This window comes from Bombus flavifrons, chromosome 7 (assembly GCF_040668555.2).
Source record: "Bombus flavifrons isolate JBK064 chromosome 7, iyBomFlav1_principal, whole genome shotgun sequence".
NCBI lineage: Eukaryota > Metazoa > Arthropoda > Insecta > Hymenoptera > Apidae > Bombus > Bombus flavifrons.
In genome coordinates this window covers 4,083,600-4,102,348 of record NC_138448.1, presented here as the reverse complement: position 1 = coordinate 4,102,348, position 18,749 = coordinate 4,083,600, and the positions used below count along the sequence as shown (strand labels likewise).

Here is an 18,749-nt window from a genome sequence, read left to right as displayed (position 1 = left end):
ACAGAAGTAATGTGAAACTGGTTAGAAATTGTGACGAATTTTGTCGTAGAAGTTTTTGCTTTTTTACACGCAGAATAGTTACATTTTTTCTTCTTCAAACTTCTTCGCCATTGTCGTTTCAATTTTAATACGACTCATAAAATTTGGTGTCAGTTTTATTCGCTCTAATGTTGTATAATCGATATTTCGTTTCGTACTTTATTCCTCTCAGTTCTTTGTATTAAGTATCTTATAAAGTGTTGGAAAAGCTGTTTTATTATTTGTGAACGAGACGAACAATCTTACGCGTGAATATATAGAAGTTTTAACTTTTAATAGAAGATTTCGCAAATTTAACTGATTATGTTTCTATTAGATCGACTTTTTTATTGTTTTATCAATTTGATATCACTGAGAAAAAGTCGAGAATATTAGGAATATTTAAAATCGTAGAATTACGAATCTACATAAATATCATGTTCAATGTATTAAGTTTTATATCTTATAGATAACTTAGTGGAGTCAACAATTATGAATATTATAAATATCCAACTAAACAAACACACTTGCTCGTAATCTTATCGTTCATAAAAATTCTTCAACTTTCATATCTCTACCAAAGCCTAGTACTTAATCCAAATTGTGTATACACAACGCACCATAATTCTGTGCGTTGAATAAACTCTGCACAACAAACTTTGTACACGGTGAAGGATTGCTTCATAGCCCGAAGAACAGCTCGTCTGAGTGACACTGTAGGTACCTGCATGATTTCAGGTCGTCTTATCGAACCGTCTAGCCCCGTATCTTCTTTCCTCACTTGTCCAAATCGTCTCGTCTGCCCGTATAACCAGATACACTGTATAAATTACGGGACTGTCAGCGTGGCGTGAAAAGAGTTTCCATAACGCCTTTGATTCTCCTACATCTATTAACGAGCTAATCGCTCGTTCCTTCTTTAACGACGTAGAGGCTAAGTGGAAAATCGCGAGATCTTTCAAAGAAGATATTTCGTCTTGTCGAACGTTTAATCAGATGTCCTTAGAGCCATGCAATTTCTTAAGGCGTTTCTTCAGCTTTAATTGACCGTGTGAGTAGATACATCCGCACGTTCCACGCGAGTAACCACGAAAAAAAAAATCATTCGCGAATATCAAAGGTGAAAAGTGTGAAAATTTTATTTTTATAGATGATGGATAGAGGGAGGAAGTTTTATAGGTGTTGGGCACGATAGATATTTTATGAATATTACCCAGGTAACGATAGCAGAATGAAAAAATATTTTTATGAATACAGAATTTCCGTTTTACAGAAATGATATTGAAAGCACGGAGGGTGTGGAAACGGAAATATCGAAGTGGTTTTTATTGAATTAGTTTTTAATGACGCGTCAAGGATAGAATTATTAGTAAGAATTATTAGCTTATTAAATGCAGGAAGCTGGGATAAATTGATACAGGGACGAATTGATAGATTTTTTCATCGTTACGTATATGTAAATCAAACACGACAAGTATAAAGAAATACTTGTTTAAATCTTTGGCTCTAAAGTAGAACATGAAAGAAATCGAATTTCTATCATTGTATCAAAGAAATCGGAATGAAAGAAATATGAAAGATACATTTATATGTATAATAAGAACAAAAACATACTTTTTGTTTATATATTTTATAAAACAGAATCATTTAAATTCACAAAAATATACTGTTGGAAATCTACACAATTTTTATTATCGTAGAAAAAATATTTTAGTATTATATTGCAATGAATTATTTTCTCTCTTTGGCTTAATCAAATTGACGTAATCGTCTTTGGTGTTGTTTAGGGATGACAGAGACCTAGTTTGAAAACTTTTTGATGTAAGGAAGCTTTCGCTTTTAATAATGTCCCAAATGTTCAAGCGTGACTTTTTTCACGAGATTCAGGATAAGCGACGTTTTTTTCTTTATTTTTCCTGTTCAGCTATAAGAGCAGAAGGATTGCAGAGGATGTTTTGCCAAAGTAAAGATGGATCTGCTAATGGAACTTTTGTTATCAGTAGATTCAAGAGAACCGGCTTTCTTCAGCAAAAAGAGCGAACGCCTGAAGGAAAAAAGAATTCCTTTTAAGCTTCTTCCAGAGGTAGAACCAGATTTCGCGATTCCTGTATTCATTTCGATGAAAAAGATCGCGTGCTAGCTTTCTTTTCCTCCTTTTTTTCGTTTAATTACCATTTAGATTTATAAATGGCGCATTAAAGTGTTAAGATATATTAAAGGGTTCAATTATGATGGAATGATTAATCAAAATGCTAAATGGTATCTATGATAAAAATGGCACTTTTATGTAGCATAATCATATCGTAAATATGATAAAGAGATTTTAAGTCTACGTTAATAATCTACTTCAAGTAGAGCAAATAAGTCGATGAATTCAAGTTTTGGAAAAAAGTAATCCAACAGAAAATAAGCATTCAAGAAGATATGTAGATAACCGTGAGAATGAAAGAATTATGCACGCGGAAGTACATATGTTCCTTGGAAAATATTTATGTGTAGTTGAAGCAAACCTCCATTATGATTTAAAATACTTAACAACAATAATAAAACAATATTGCAGATTTATGATATAAATCAATGATAGAAAACCAAAGAAATTATTTTAAAAAGCCACACAATTTTACGATTCCTTCCGGTTTTTAAACTAATTTACTTCCAACGCCTTTTCTGAAACACATCCAAAGTACGATGGAAGTAAACTGTTAGAATATATGTACAGAGGTACGAAAAATGACTCAATTAGTACTAACAGGAAGCAGTGAAGCATAACATACTAAACTCGAACAGCAATAATTTCTCGAACTCGAAGGAAATTTAGGATTGCTATTTCCTCGGAACGAAAACTTTTAATATCGTACGTACATTACGTGGGATAGTTTATTCGTTTTAATTTACATTTGATAATCCATTTAATGGTAATAACGTCGGAGATCCTCGTATCGACTCGATCGTTTCTACGGTGATTACGGTTGCTCTAATACTCTTGAGCAACGATAGCCAAGCAATTCGACTTCGCTCGTTTACTCGATGCGGAAGACCAAGGAAGCGGAACCGGAAGCGACTATCGTTCGGATAAAAAGGCGAAGCACGCTAATTAAGCCTTCATTAATGAGGGAACCGCTGGCTGGAGTACATAGCAGGGGACGTTTTCTAAGGAATAGGTTGTCGAAGGTACAGAAAAGGCTCATCGTATGCTGTTTTGTACAACAAGCTTTTAGTAGTTACCGTACACGTTAATTTACGTTTTAGATACTATGTCGCAGAATTATTTCATCAACGATTTACTTCATGCTTTGAATAAGTCTGCATAAAGATGACTACTTTGTGAACAAATGCAATTGCAGTAAATGAGATGGTTTTAATTTGTTTTTTAAACGGAGAGTAATGATTTTTGATTCTATTAATTAAATGATATCTTCGTGTATACGGTGATATATGAAAATCAAAATAAATCAGATGTATCTTTTTTGCTTTTATTCGCAAAAGTAGAAAGCGGTATTTTAATAAATGTGGGACATAATATATATAATAACGAATAATGAAAATTACAATAATTAATCATTTTTGTGAGGAAAAATAAATCTATCTGTTCGAGGAAATAATAACGGTCATTTTGTTAGATAATATTCCCAAAAGCATCAGAAATCTTCGCTGAACGTGGTTCAACGCCTTGCGTCCCCATTCTGCCCATTGTAATTTTTATTCATTTCACGATCTAATTAAGGCAAGAATTTTATCCGCGCGAGAATGCGAGAAAGTATGATAAAACCAGTCGCGAAATTCTAGTTAAAGGTCTTCAGGAACAAAGAATGAATCATACGACTAATAGAAGTTTAATTTACAATTTAACGAGGCGAGACTGTTCTTAAGTCACATGATAGTTATCTCATAATAATAAGATTATCGTTTATGAATCTGTTATGATCTCAAATGGATTTGCAATCATCTTCGATGTTTCTTCTACAAGGCGTTAAAAAAATGGCTAATATTTATATAGTGTGATCCCAGGTATCAAGATAACGAAGACAGTTCCTATACAAACATTCATTTGAAGTTTATTTTTCAAGTTATAAGCAATTTAATTTTACGTTGATGGTATAGTGACAATTGCGACGAATACTAAGATTGAAAGCAAATATAAACGAAAGATGAAACGTAATCTTGTTATAGATAGAAGCAAGATCTTTACTATAACATTGAATGTATAAATTCTTTATTTGTGAAAGATTCTAGAATTTCTATTTAGATTTGTAATAAATATAGGATTTCAAATGAGATAATAATTTCGAAAGGTTTTAATAATATTCTAATAATCTTACCTCGCTTTCTACGAAGTGTCCTAATATTTATGTACGTTTACATACAGAAAGTGTTGAAGAAATCGTATCTGTGGTATAAAATAAAATTGCTTATAACTTGAAAAATACTCTACAAAACTCTATTTTACACGCGAATTCTCTTCGCTGTTTTAATTTCTAGAATTACAAAGCCGTGATAAACATCTTCTAGATTTTTTAATACTCTGTATGCAGTAAATATATACGAATTTATTAAATATTAATAGTTTCCGCGATAGCAGGCAGATATACGCTAAACTTTTAATAGATTCGTTAAAAGTGTTCCTTCACGGAAAATCTAATTAATTTCTTTGCTCTCACGCGTCTTATCTGTCGACGACTCATTGAGAGTCATTCGAATCCTTTGGCTTTCTCAGACACTGAAAAGAGTTGAAAAAAGGAACATATGCATATTATCTAACGTGAATTTCACGAGAGAGGGACTGTGTACGAGTCATGCCTTAATTGCCCCGGCACGAACAAACTCGTAATCAGAGGCGTGATTGCGATAATATTTGCCCTGTGCGATATTCTAACACCGGCGCAATGTGCGGTCTTGTGCATATCTACGCTATCTATTTGGATAAAGCGCGTCGGGAAGATGCGCTTCATGCTACTTTTCCAAGCGATTCTCTTTAATCTAAATATTGCTTTTAGCAACGAAATTCATAGATTTTCACACGCGATGAAAGTGTTACTGGAGGAATTGAAATGGTAAACGATGCTACCTATGTGACAGAAAAGTATAAGTGAAATGTAAAATGAAGGTAGAAAATGAAGATAAAATGAAATTTTTAGTAAGAAGGGATATAAATTCCATGTGGATTACGGTAGAAAAAATTGCAAGCGCTGGAATAATTTATTTCAGGTCCTAGGATTATTACGAGATAAAGTTAAAATCAGAAGTGTCAACTTAAGAATATACATTTTCTGTTAGTACTAGGCACCTTCTAGCAACCTGTATAACCTACCTACCAAAGTTTCAAACGTTAAAATATATTACGAAAAATAAATATTGAAATAAAGAAGAAAAATATATTATATGAGATGAATATAAGTGTGATCAATTAATATTAAAAATACGTTCGAGTTTAAATAACAATTTAATTACATAATAAAGTAAAAATACAAACATGCATTGAAATAATCCGTATTATCTCACGACTACAATAATCGTGGAGATTTCTAGGAAAAGGATAAATTTTTGGTCAAATAGTTGAATTATAAAAGTCACTGCAACTTGAAATGCAATCCGACATTATAACAGGAGAAATAGCAGTTCAATCAATGACAATATTGGTATCAGAATTTGGGGAATATCAAATGGAAACTGCGGCAAAAGTAGCGCATTAAACGAGCACGAAATTGAAGCACGCGAGTTGAAAATAGAAAGGGAACGCGTACCCGCACGGGATATGAGGAGCATTATGTGGATTGACACGAATTACCAGAACTAGTTGAGAAGTAATGAATCTTCTATCCATGATAGAGGTCTGCTAGTTTCAACAAGTATACATTTGCATTCTAAAATAGAGGCCGTATAGTCAGTCGTTTATCAATGCAAAACGTATCAATATAAACCGGAGGATACATTGTTTCTGACGAAAGCCTTTGTGTTTCCTTCGATTCGTAATTTATCAATTACTATACACACTTAGAAGTATCAGTTAATAATACAGGAGTTATATAAAGTTTCTGAATAAGATTCCTACTCGAAGCTTGGTAGTTCTATTTTTATTTAGGAGGAGAGGATTTAATTTGCGGTTGTATCTTTGCCTTATTCTCGTTGAAGAATTACCTTTGACTTTTATAAAACTACGCCTGCTTTTTAAATGTCTTCTTTGTTGACTTTTCAAACATATCCTCCAGCTCGTTGTGTTGTCCTTTTTACTCTCGTTCTAAGTTTGCCTTTATTCTAATGTTCTCTAATTAATTAATTAGTTGCCATTAAGTACTTCGTTTATTGTTCAATGATTCAATGATACATTTGTTTGTTGATTCAATCGGTCCGATAATTTATTTTCATGTTTGTTTTTAAGTAAATTTTATATAAGGAAATTATAATCGCATAACAACAAGAATTACGTGTATAAAGTGCAATACTTCTAATCATTCAGCCAGTTTCTTCACAGTCTTTTTCTAGAGTTTTTCTTTAGAGTCTGATCTTCCAAATGAAGTTTAATAATTTCCTAATAACTAATCAAATTTACTCTGGTTTTCTCTCGATATCCTAATAGTTATAAACGGAGGTGTATACGGTATAATCTTCTGAAGAGTTGAATTAAAAGTAAACAACGCTAAATTTTCTTTTATCTCTTCACGAGCGCAGATAAATTGCAATTTAAACGTTTCGTTCGACAAGCTGTTCTGTTAGTTATTGCGATGTAAAGCAGGTAGGGATGCTGGCTGTTTAGACGAAATACTAGTAATTTAAAACGAAAAGCGCGGACAGCCGCTCGAATCTATTCGCTCACGTTTGTAAGTTACGGTGCATGCATAATTGCGATTTCATTTGCACTGAACAGGGCATTCTTAATGTCTTTTAATGAAATGTGGCCTGAAAGAATTTCATTTCGTTCGTATCTCGGCCTTGAGGCGACCGTAAGACTTGTGTCTGAATTGAGCAGTTGGAAATAGGAACGGCGGACTCCGTTCACTTCCCGCTAGTTTCTTCGTATTAAAGAATGCTTTTTTCCCCTCTTTTTTTTAAACGGGATGCGGAAGTAGAACGTAATCTTGCGACGCAAAGTTTTCGTTATTTTCTCTTAATTCTTTTTCACGTGATTATAATAGTACTAATTATAATTGTATTATACAAGAAAATAAAATAATCAAGAAAGAACTCGGAAATAGTTCAAAAATAAAATTTACTAACAAAACAGGAAAGAATTAAAGTTTATCGAATAGAAAAAGATAAACGAATTAAATGAAAATCAAATTTTCTGAAAACACTCCATCAGTTTCCGTGATAGCGCTCATAAATGTACGATAGCATGTTGTTCGACTCTGTTTCTTGTACAATTCCATTTCTAAGTTAAATAACAGGTTGCATATAATCAGTACATAGAAGACTATCACATCTCAATTATCTAGGATGGTACTTAAGATAGTGTTCATAAATATGAAAACTGGGATCAGACAATAGCTTGTACGGTCTAGGATGTATCTCCTTTTATAAATCGAAAGCAGAACAACCTTGAACGTAACTTTTGATGGCGGAAGACGCAGCACCCTCGTGGTTAATCACTTTTTTAATTGCTTCTTGGCGCGACTAAGATCGGCGACGGTGAATCAACGAGGACAGGAGCTGGTCGAAACACGTATATATCTTTCTGCTTTTTTACTTTTTGTTCGTATGCTCACGAGGAAGGGATGAAACGGGAAAAGCAAACAGCGTCGTGGAAAGCTTTTACGTATCTCATTTTTCCCCTCCGCCGCTTTAATCGACGATGGACCCTTTTGCTGGAAGTTTTATTTGCAGTAGAAAATTTACTCGTTTCCGTACGACGACGATGGAGCGTGCGTCCGACCTTCTGCAGTGACAGCAGAATCTCACCCTTTCGCCCTTCTCTTCTCTCTCCTCCGCTTTTGCCTTGCCTTTTTGTTTCGTTTTATTTTTTCCACATTTTTTTACCCTTTTTCCCTGGAAGCAGTGCGTCGAACGACCGCCACGAGTCGAGCACTACTCAAACTTCACTTCTATGTACGTGAGTTATTAAATTTTACGGGAACAGGGGAGGCCAGGCGGCCTTGCCCTTCGAAATTAATATTTCATCCGTTTCCGAACGGATGTCCTTCGCGTAACGCGCCAACGTCGCTGAACTGTCTTGCCGTTAGTTTTTTCGAATGATTCATTTTAATGTATGCGTGGAAAACAGTTAGATATATGCGGAGGTTGACGGAGGATAGGGGTGTTAATACTTCGGAGAAAAATTGAAAGGATCAAGTTTAAAGACGTTTTTTTGTAATACCGAATTTTATTAAATTATAATAACTTGCAATAAACGAACTACGACGAAATCAATAAAAATATCGATTTGGCATTGGGATCAAGTTATACGTATAAAAAAACTTAAGATATATGCAGCTTGATGAACGTTTGACAGTGTGAATTTTGAAAGGAAACTAACAGGTGAAGGTATCAAGAATCAAGTATTAGATTAAGTTGTAACAAGTTATAATAATTAACTAACTACATTGGAACGCGTTATTCTCACTATCCATTATCTCAAATCAATGCAACAATCTCGTATTAATTCACTCTCCAATTATAAACCCCATAATTTCCTTGCATAAGTATTCATAATACATATACACTACCACTCGATCTTCCCACATTAAAACTTGTTACAATCCTTCTTATTCTCAATCAACACTAAAATGCTACACTGTTAAATCTGTCAAAACATCGAAAAGCACCTTGCACATATCTTTCTCACCAAAAACGAACTAATTACTGTCAACGCAATTTTAAAATTGGAGCCTAATAAGAATTTCGAACGTTAATACCGAGAATCACCAACAGAGTGCGCAGGTATCGCGACCGTGGCGCGGCGAGCGGCAGCGCGGGAGTGGCAGTATAGTTTCGGACGCCGTGGCGCGTACTTCGGGGATGAAAATTAGTAGTCGTTTTATTGACGATACACGATCGATGTGTGTCTTCGCTGTTCGTGTCATGCATTGGTACGATCTACGAACGGCCACACGTGTATATCCGATGAATATCTGGGTGATTTGCGCGCGACCGGTTCGTCGGTAGTCGCGGTTTGTTGACTCGATAACGTGGTCCCTCGGTGTGTTTGTTTTCCCCGTGGAGAAGTGCAATCATCTGTGGATTACCCCGAGCAGCTGCAACGGACAGGTTATTTGGCCGGTCGGACAAGGCCTCGTGTGCATCCACGATCCGTGAACTAGGCTGATCGATCGACGTGCTTCAGATTATATTTACCTCCGGCGACGCCAGAGAGAGAGAGAAGAGACGCGTGAGAGACGAACCTCGTGATTTTACGATGATTATTAACCCTTACGCAAGCCTCGTTTCTACGCACCGGAACGCGCCCCAACTTTAAATTCGACTAATTATGCGCCATTTACAGAGGACGCTGCGCGACATCGCGCCAATTCGCATCGTAGTAGAGATGTAAGGCTCGAGATACAGCGTCTCAGGAAAGTAGTCGTGTACTTATCGTAGAAAATGTTTGTATATGTGTCGTGTGTGGTATGTAGAAAGAAAATTTTGAAATTTCAGTAGCACTGTGTACATTGGTACGAATAGACCAGATTTTTATACATTAATGGAAAATTTGAAGATGTGTAGAATATATATAATATGTATGCAAAAATAAGTAAAATACACAAAGTATAATATTTGTTGTAATGTTTAGTAGGTAAAACGGTTCTCTGCTTAGCTTTAACTTTTTTAATATTACATTCGCAAAATATGAATTTACATAAATATTCGCGGCCTGTTCGGAAAATTCGTAACAAAAGTTAAGAAAGATTTAACTGAAAAGACTTCGTAATATAAGTAATATAAATTTGTAAAATAAGTTACTAGGTGTAAGTTCATGACAATATATTGACAAATTTTCCATTTTCTCCGGTAACGAATTTCTTCAAATAGCAGCTTTTATAGGCTATTCAGAATATTTAATTTCTTACTTGTATCTTTCGAATACATGAAACGAACATACGAAATATATATTCAGATAGTGAAATTTAAATAGGTTTTTTTTTTTATAACACATACGATATAACTATATAAATTTTCCATGGTAAGTGTTCAAATGCCTTGCCAAGCCGCTGTACGTGTAACACTTGAAAGTGATCGAGAAACGAGGTCGGTGTCTGTTTATAGCGGGATGCTTGAACGATGAACAGTGATTAATCGCGTAAGGGTTAACGTGATATTGTTTACTTGAAATGAATATTTTTGTCACGTGTGTTATAAGCATCTTTTTGGTTGCTCCAATATTGCATAATCGTTTAGATGGTTCTGGTTAACAGGTACACATATATTAGAAAACTGAAAAGTTCTTACGTTGATCTTTTTTATTGTACTGTTTCGCTTTGTGTGACCTCTGCTACTTTATGAAAGCGTTATTGTTATATCAGGACGAAAATTAAATAGACGAAAATGAAGCGTGATAAATCGATCACTCATAATACTAATGCTTCTGTATACTATTTATAAATCTATCTTTTCTGTGCTTTAAAAAGCTGTATGTCCAATAATATTCTTGTTTTAAAAAGAAGCAAAGATAGAATCGAGGTAGGTTAAGAAAGAAACTTATTCGATAATGAGGTTAAAATTTTCTCTATTATCTGTCCATCAACTGTAGAGTCTCTTTTATTGCTCGAGATAAGATCGCTGTATCTCCAGCAACGAGCTAACGTCGAATAAAAACGATGATTCATCGTAAAACATTGAAAATTAGTTAGGAAGTTACATAGTCAATTACAGGAAATGTTATTCGCGTCAAGCTAATAATAATTTTGTTCTTTCCAAAGGAATTTTGAAGTATTTCTAAACACGGCAGATCGTATCGAGAATGTTGAATTTTACCTTGCAACGTGGTCTTGCGTTAATTTAGTAACCTAATTAAATACGCGTATCTAATCAACCCCTTATTATCGCGAATATCGAAGATAAATTTGCCACCATTTTTACCGTGAATCAGTCGTTCTCCCTCGTTGTTACGCAATATATCGGCGTTTTATAATATCCATATGCTCTTCCTTGAAGTAATAGACGACTATCGGCGATATTAACATTGTATTTGTAAACTGAAAGTAATTTATTAGTAGCAATAAACAATTATTTTTGATTAAGGCTTGAATAAATATTATCGATTTCAATAATTTACGATATTAAAGGAAAATTTAAAAAGTTCTTTTTTAGTCAGTTTTTAACATAACGTAATTTCGGTCAAGTTTATTTTTATTACATTTTATTATAGAAAAGGTAATATTAAAAAATACAAAATTTAGAGGTCTAATATCGGTAATCTTATCGTTTTATGTTAATTACCTCGTAAATAAAAACTGAACCTTTAATTTTTTGCTGTGCTTAATTTTATAACATATTATTTCTAGAGATATTATTCAAAAAGTCACAGACTTTTGAATTTCCCGTATTAAATTTAACTTTATTTACTAAATCTCTAAAAAAGCTGTCGCGAAAGAATTCGAACAAAATTTTCAAACTTTTTCTTCAATTTGTCTTAAATGATCGACTTGTAAATATTTTTTCTACATGGAGATACTTTTGATTTTTCAGACTTCAAATATAGAAGTTGTATTTTCGATATGATCAGAAATTCTCCCATTTTTTATATAATATTTTCTTAATATTAAATATATATGGCTCTTGCCGTGTCATTATTGATTTTTACAAGCAATTTGATAAAAATCGTGGAAATGGAGAATTACGATAAATTACCTGGCATTGTATAATTCGTTTTCTGATAATCAGCGAGTTTCATAGAATTTAGATCCTTTGACGATGCACGATTTTATCGATATACATTACGCGCGCGTATAAACGACGAAATAATTTAAATCGAAGAGATACAGGCTCGGTGGATACAATTAATTGTTTCGTAATTAATCGCCTGATGAGAAATTCCCTCTCGTGATATTTGAAAACAAATGTCGGATTAAAACTGCGAGATCGGAGAAAGATTAAAATTTCTTCGCGAGAATAATTCTGCAATGATAAACCAGGCGGTTGTCTGAAATTATGTGGAACATGAATACGTAAAGTGGATTAACTAAAAAATTGAACAGTATCATTTCGTTCAACTTAATTTTAGTCATATTTCCGCTTCATCAGGATTATTGGCATATATAGTGCGGAAATCTTTTAAACCATCTGATGATAAGTTACTGATATTATAATGACAATTGAGAATATTTCAATTCCTTAAATCACCAACTTTTTTTTAGAAATTCCGTGATAAATAGAACTCCAATCTAAGTGTAACAGGAAATTTATGGGATCATTTAGATTGAGTCAGAAGAGGAAGGGGGATAAGAAAAATAAGAGTAACCTGCTGTGTGAGAAATTGAATAGAGAATAGCAAAATCTACAATAATTATTAATGCTTGGATTTAATGTTTCTTAAGAAGTAGGTAATGACGAATCTATTAATTCATCAAAGTAAAACATTTTCAGTTGATGTGTGATTTTATACTTTTGCACATCGTCATACTTGAACGTGTCTAATTTCAATATTTATTCAACTCAAACGTAATTTCTAAAAATATAAATCTACGAGCAGCATATTATTTTTCTTAAACTTAAAGTAATAAACATCTATATAAATAGTAAATATCTTTTCTAGTCCTAATAAATTCATGTTTGAATACTTTGCATCTCTTCAAATATCTAATCGTAATGTTGCAACCGTTCTGTTCTGTTTCTGCTTTTCTACATTTTGACAAAAGATTTAGCGAAACAAAGAAAGAAAATAAACGGGCAATATGTTAGAACAAATATTATTCGCAATGAAGAGACTGATGATCTTTAACAAAAATATAATAAATAATTGTACAATCTCAGATGTGAAGTAGCTATACCTTTTATAACAACCAGTGTCTTAATCCATTAAAAATTGCAATACATCGTAGGCGCTATAAAATACTGCATTATTTCGTCGATGCTTTATGAAAATCTATCAATTTAAACGAAACAGCCTTGGTAGTTCATTTTAAAAACTTTATCAAAGTTTCCCGCTGTCGCCACACTTTATCCGCAATAAAAATGTTCATAAGCTGGTGCTGAACTTCCTAGTCACGCCCTGTTTTATTAATCGCCGATACAACTAACGTCGTATCATCGTGTATGGTCGTTTTCTTTTCCACAGAACACAATAGAGTGTGGATTCAGAAAAGGTTAATGTATTCGAAATAATTTTTGACGCATCCTAAAACTCTACTGTTCTCTCTTTCACCTTTCTCTATTCTTCCTCCTTCTCTTCTTCCTTTTCCTTTTTTTTTTTTTTGCGAACGATTTTAACATTAAACAAAATTCTCACGGGACTCCGAACAGCCCAACAAAGAGATGTAAATTACGATCTCGGTCGGCTGTATTTTTTCCTACTTTTTTTCGTGTTTGCTCTGGCTAGAAAAATATGTGTGTCAACAGGAACTTCCCGCGGTGTGCACAGTGCACTTGCACTTTTGAGCACGCGTTCGTGATCCTTGACCTAATTGACATTATTCTGCCACGTGATGCTGCACCAGCGATTCATTCGAATTCGAACCTGACAGCAACCACCGCTCTGTGATTGCATTTCAATTTGAAATTCGCCGAAATTCCCGCGAATATGCGATCCGATGTTCAAAATTATTGCTAACGAGAACCGATGGTTTGCATTGAAAATGAGGAAATCAGAAATTTTTGGAAGGTTATTTGGTTATGGTAAAAATTCTACATTTTTCGTGTTTAAATATTTTAAAGGGTTTATTTTAAGTTTTGCCTGAAATTCCGGAAATATTTCATCGATGAAAAATGTTGAATTCAACACGTTACGCGTATGTAAACTTGTTTGATCGTAGGATATTTTGAGGCGAAGGATTTATTTTAAAACTGCTGCATTTATTATTTATTATACTTCAAATTGTTGACATAATGTCGTGCTGAATGTTTCTTTGGCTTATAAGTAGTTCCGAAACGAACTAAATTTTATTTTTATGACCAACGTTTAACAAACCGTTAATAAAGATTCTAATTTCTAATATTAGCACGAGTTTTGCCTCGCGATAAAACTGCAGCACAGAAACTCCTTTCTTTACTAGCTTCGATCGTAAAACACGTAACATAGCAAAATTCGTAAAAAATGTGTAGGTCAATTACGTTCTGTGGCTCTATACTGTTATATTACTTATATCTTGAAACACCAGTTATATTTTGGAAAAAATTTTGAAAGCAAGAAATGTTACAACGAAGACAGTAATAACGTTAGGATAAACCTAATAATAGTATACAATGGTGTAACGTAACGCAACAGTAGTAACAAGTAATAACGTTGCAATAAAGTGGATGAGGACGAAGTGAAATTCGCGATAGAATTTAAGTTGTTCTCATGCAGCAACTGTATCATCAATGTTCCAATTGTTATATTTTCAGACTTTTGCAATGAAACATTGTAGAACGATGTTACGAGTATTGTTACACATTTCTGGCTCTCTTTCGCACAATTGTACATTTTAATTCTCGTATACCTCGTATTTTTTTACTAACAATAGTTACACTTTTAAAATTTTGCTTTCTGTGATTATTCATGTATCCGTAATACATTATTCGATAAATAGAAAACATTAAATAAATAAACAAATTGTCCTTTTTCGTTTACTAATATAGTAAAGAACATACTCTGTTAGGATATGTTTCCCATCAAGATTTCTTGCATTTTTCGTACAGGTACACAAAAATACGTACTTTCAACTCTTCATAGAAAATAAATGTTAATAATTATGTCACTTACTATGACACTGAAGCTGTGCGATTTATAAAACTATTTATCCGAGCTTCTCTCACACTATGCTATGTAAAAAAAAAAGTTTGAAATTAAACGGTACTTTTCTCTGAGGGGAATATGTTGGAGATGCAGTGAGTGTCAGTTTGAAAGTTGGTGTAGTTGGAAACATAAATTGTATATTTTAATGAGCACGTTTTTAACATTAAATACTACTAAACCAATCAAAATGATTCATATCAGATTACCGAACTTCTGCAAACTTTTTCTTACCTGTAACCTGTATTATCTCATAGAAAGGTTATAACCGCAAGAAAAAATTTCTTGTCTCAGCAGCCATAATTCACGCGAACAATTTCGATCGCGTGCTAGTAGTTTTCGCGTTGGAGAAAAATCTCGTCACCAATTAAAACGAAATTGTGGTACGAACCAAAACGCTTTCACCGTAGATTTCATCTGAATTCGAAGCTGGCCGAACATCAGCCATCGTGGATACTTTCCACGTTGCCTCTTCCATCCTATCCTCGGTTATGAACGTTATTCGAACGCGTGTAACGAGAAAACGGAAGTTACGAAACGAGCGTCCGCCGGTTTCTGATTTTTATCGACGTCGATGCAATTCCTCCGACACGGTCGCTGTAATATTCGTAACGCCGCTAGTTTCTCGTCTCAGATTTTCGTCCGAGACATTCCTGCCTCGAAATAGTCGTAGTTTTGAAGTTACAGGCATCGTTCCAAGCGAATATTCGAAAGGAATGGTCGCGTAGGTGAAATTGAGCGAGTTATTCGGATGAATCTCCTCGTTTCGGTGGAGGTGAATGGAACGAAATTTCATTTTGTTTCTTTACGATCAATTTTGCGCATTTTGGAGAGAATACGATGCTGGTCGGGGGAATATGTTGTAGATCTAACGAATATCGGTGCATTTGAAAGCCTATGCAGATGGAAATATAAATTGTATATTTTATTGTGCACTTTATTAATATCAGAACTAGCGAGCCGATTAAAATAATTAATATCGGATCATTAAAAATATGCAAATGTTTTTCATCATTTCTAAAACAATTCTAGTTTATAATTTTAGTTGAGGAATAAAGGAAGCACATATAAATGTTTTATACAACTTGTACAAATAAATAAAGAAATAATGTACACAGATTAGAGATGCAAATAAAAATTACAAAATTGCTTTTATAGAGGAATTTTATATATTTGTAAATGCAATAAAGGTTGCTAGTGGTACGAACTAATTTACTAATGTAGAATTTTCGATGCATCAGAGAGTTCACTTTTATTACAGAATAGTACAGCGGATGTAGTGTTTCAAGTGCAACGTAGTGAATCGACAGTTTCTCATACAGAGTAAAACGGTGTGGTTGCCATTACTCAGTCTGTGCGTGAATGCGTAAATAATCGGCACAATGGGGAATCGAAATCAGGAAACAATACGAAAAATACCAAATTTTCCAATTGAAATCAAAATTTTAACTGGTAGAACGTAATATATAGTACAGTTCAATCCCGGTGCATAAATAACATCAAATCGAAGATTAAATAAGCATTTCTTATTCAGCACGTTCGAGCGTAGGCGTCGTAGAAATGAATTTATATCGAAGTAAAATTTTGATTTTATTTATTATTTACTCTGTAAATTTATTTTAAATAACATTATTTGGATACCAATATATTTGGAAAATCTGATTTCTCAAAATAATATTTGCCAATTTATCTGTACATGTATCTTTGCTTTCAAATATAATTATTAATTATTTTAGTTGAACCAATCGTTTATGTATAACATTTCTTTATTTCTCATTTTCATGCAGCGCAAAATGTATTAAAATCAGCTACGTTTTATACAGAAATTAAATACAATTGTATCTCTTTTCGTACGATATCGGCGGTCGTAAAGATGAGTTGGCAATTTTTCGTTACAGTTCGATGGGACGCTGGTAATTTGTACGTGTTGGAAGTCTCGCGGAATGGTTTTTCGTGGCCATATTTTGTCACGGTTCGGTAAAGAAGTCTCGAAGTGACGTAAAACATACGCGGAGTGGGAAACCGATGGAAAACACGTACTTCTAGACTTCTCCTTTCTCGTTCACTCGATATCTCTGCTTAAGATCGACTTACAGACGTCTCCCGTGACTTTCAAGAACGTCGTGAATTTTCCTTTTCGGTAATATCACGTTAAAAAGATTACTTGTTTTACTATAGTAGACGTAATACATGTTGCGATTCATCGTCAGTTAGATTTTTCACAAATTATCCTTTGCTGGTAAAATATTTTCGTTTAGAAAACTAGATGTAAAATTAAATAGACGAAAAACAATCCATGAATTGAGAAATTGAATTATTAACCTACATTCAAAGCTTTGTATTTCAAAAACAAAGAAAGGTAAACAAAGAGAACTAATTTCATTTAATTTCCTTTTTTATACGAAAGTAAATACCGCGCAGAAACAAAGATTAGCTTACCTCGTTCCTTTCTTTCTGAAATAATGCAAAGAAAACGGTTCCGAAAAGTTTCTGCTTCTTAACCGACCGAGTCATCGGTGCGTTTCATACGCATTGTATCGTTACAAAGTCGAGCTTACTTTCGCGGAAAAGCTACAAGCTGCAATCGAGGCAAGAAAAGGGCTGTATGTGCCACGCAAGACGGAAGTCTCTCGACGCGCGTGGTACACGATTGGAAATGTGTTTTTTTCTCTAGCCATTCCTGGGATCCTCGTCTGAGAGTCGTCGAAGACTTCTAAGGTCGAAGCGAGAATTCGTCTTACTCCGAACCCATCGCCGAGTAGAATCGCCTTTTCGCGAGACGAAGATCCCCATATTCCTTCCGCTTCCGCTTCCGCTCCGACGATGACTTTACAGCGATGTTGTGAATTTTTCTTTCGGCCTTCGAAGTTTCGAGAAACTTCGAAACACGCCATATATACAGGAACATCGCGATATTCGTGATATTGCTGACAGAAGCCTCCTTTATTTAAGTCACTTAACAATTTTGCGCGCGCTTGCAGATTATTTGAATTTTTCTCCCCAATATTACATCGAAGTCTGTTCTTGTGCATTTATACCATTAAAAAGAATGGAGTCTGAATAGGAATTTGTTTCACTATTTAAATGCAACCCTATCTCAGATCTTCGTCTATTTTGAGAAATAATTACGCGTTAGTTACTTTTGTAATTTCTTGTATCACGAAGATTTAAGAAACGTTTAGCTCCTTCAGTTCTAAACGTAACATTGGAATCAGATTGTAATTCGAATTTTCAAATTATAAACTTTGAAATCATTTTTTTCTTGTTCGAGTACTCGACTAATGCTTACACTGTTGGAGACAGATCCAATTGCTGCAATTATTGCAGCGTCTCATTCTAGTTACTTGCAGCTGTATTATTAATAAATGTCTTAAAACTTTCAAGCGAGGTTGTACATACATAGTACATGGTAGTACATGCACGTAACATCAGCAAACGATTCGTTCTCCAAGCGGAGCCAGAATGGTCGATTCTTATATGTACATAGTCTCAGCTCTGTCGGCTCTCCTCACGTTTTGTTACACGTCGTTGCTCCGCTTCCTCGTTTCTCTTGCTTTTTCGCCTCGTACGAGCGAGTACATGCGCGCGGCCTCTTATTTCTCTCAAGTGGAGCGCGCATCGCATCACATCGCGTAGAAACACCGTCTGGACAGTGCAGAAACAATACTAAAACGCGTCAGCCAGCCATAATTAACATGTTCACTGTTCACGCAATAATCACGAATATCTGATTCTTTCTGGAGATAACTGTTTTATCCTTGGATAGGGCAGCGATAATGAATGAACGAAGTTTTAACTTTTTAAACTTTGAGGGTGAGAGAAGTAAACCGACGTTTTCCATGTTAGTTGATTTCACATATTTTTGAAAAATACG

At 34.2% G+C, this 18,749-nt stretch overlaps 1 protein-coding gene across 7 annotated transcripts in view; it reads left to right on the top strand.

Moving 5' to 3' along the window:
• Positions 1-18,749, top strand: part of LOC138182067 (rap guanine nucleotide exchange factor 2) — a 247,751-nt gene that overhangs the window by 114,382 nt on the left and 114,620 nt on the right. For 4 of the 7 annotated variants that reach the window (XM_069117598.1, XM_069117604.1, XM_069117601.1 and 1 more), the window contains exon 1: positions 8,935-9,216. The exons of the other annotated variants lie outside the window; for them this stretch is intronic. The gene's annotated coding sequence lies outside the window, so the exon portion shown is untranslated. Of the gene's footprint in view, positions 1-8,934; positions 9,217-18,749 lie in introns of those variants that run through there. 7 annotated transcript variants of the gene reach the window in all.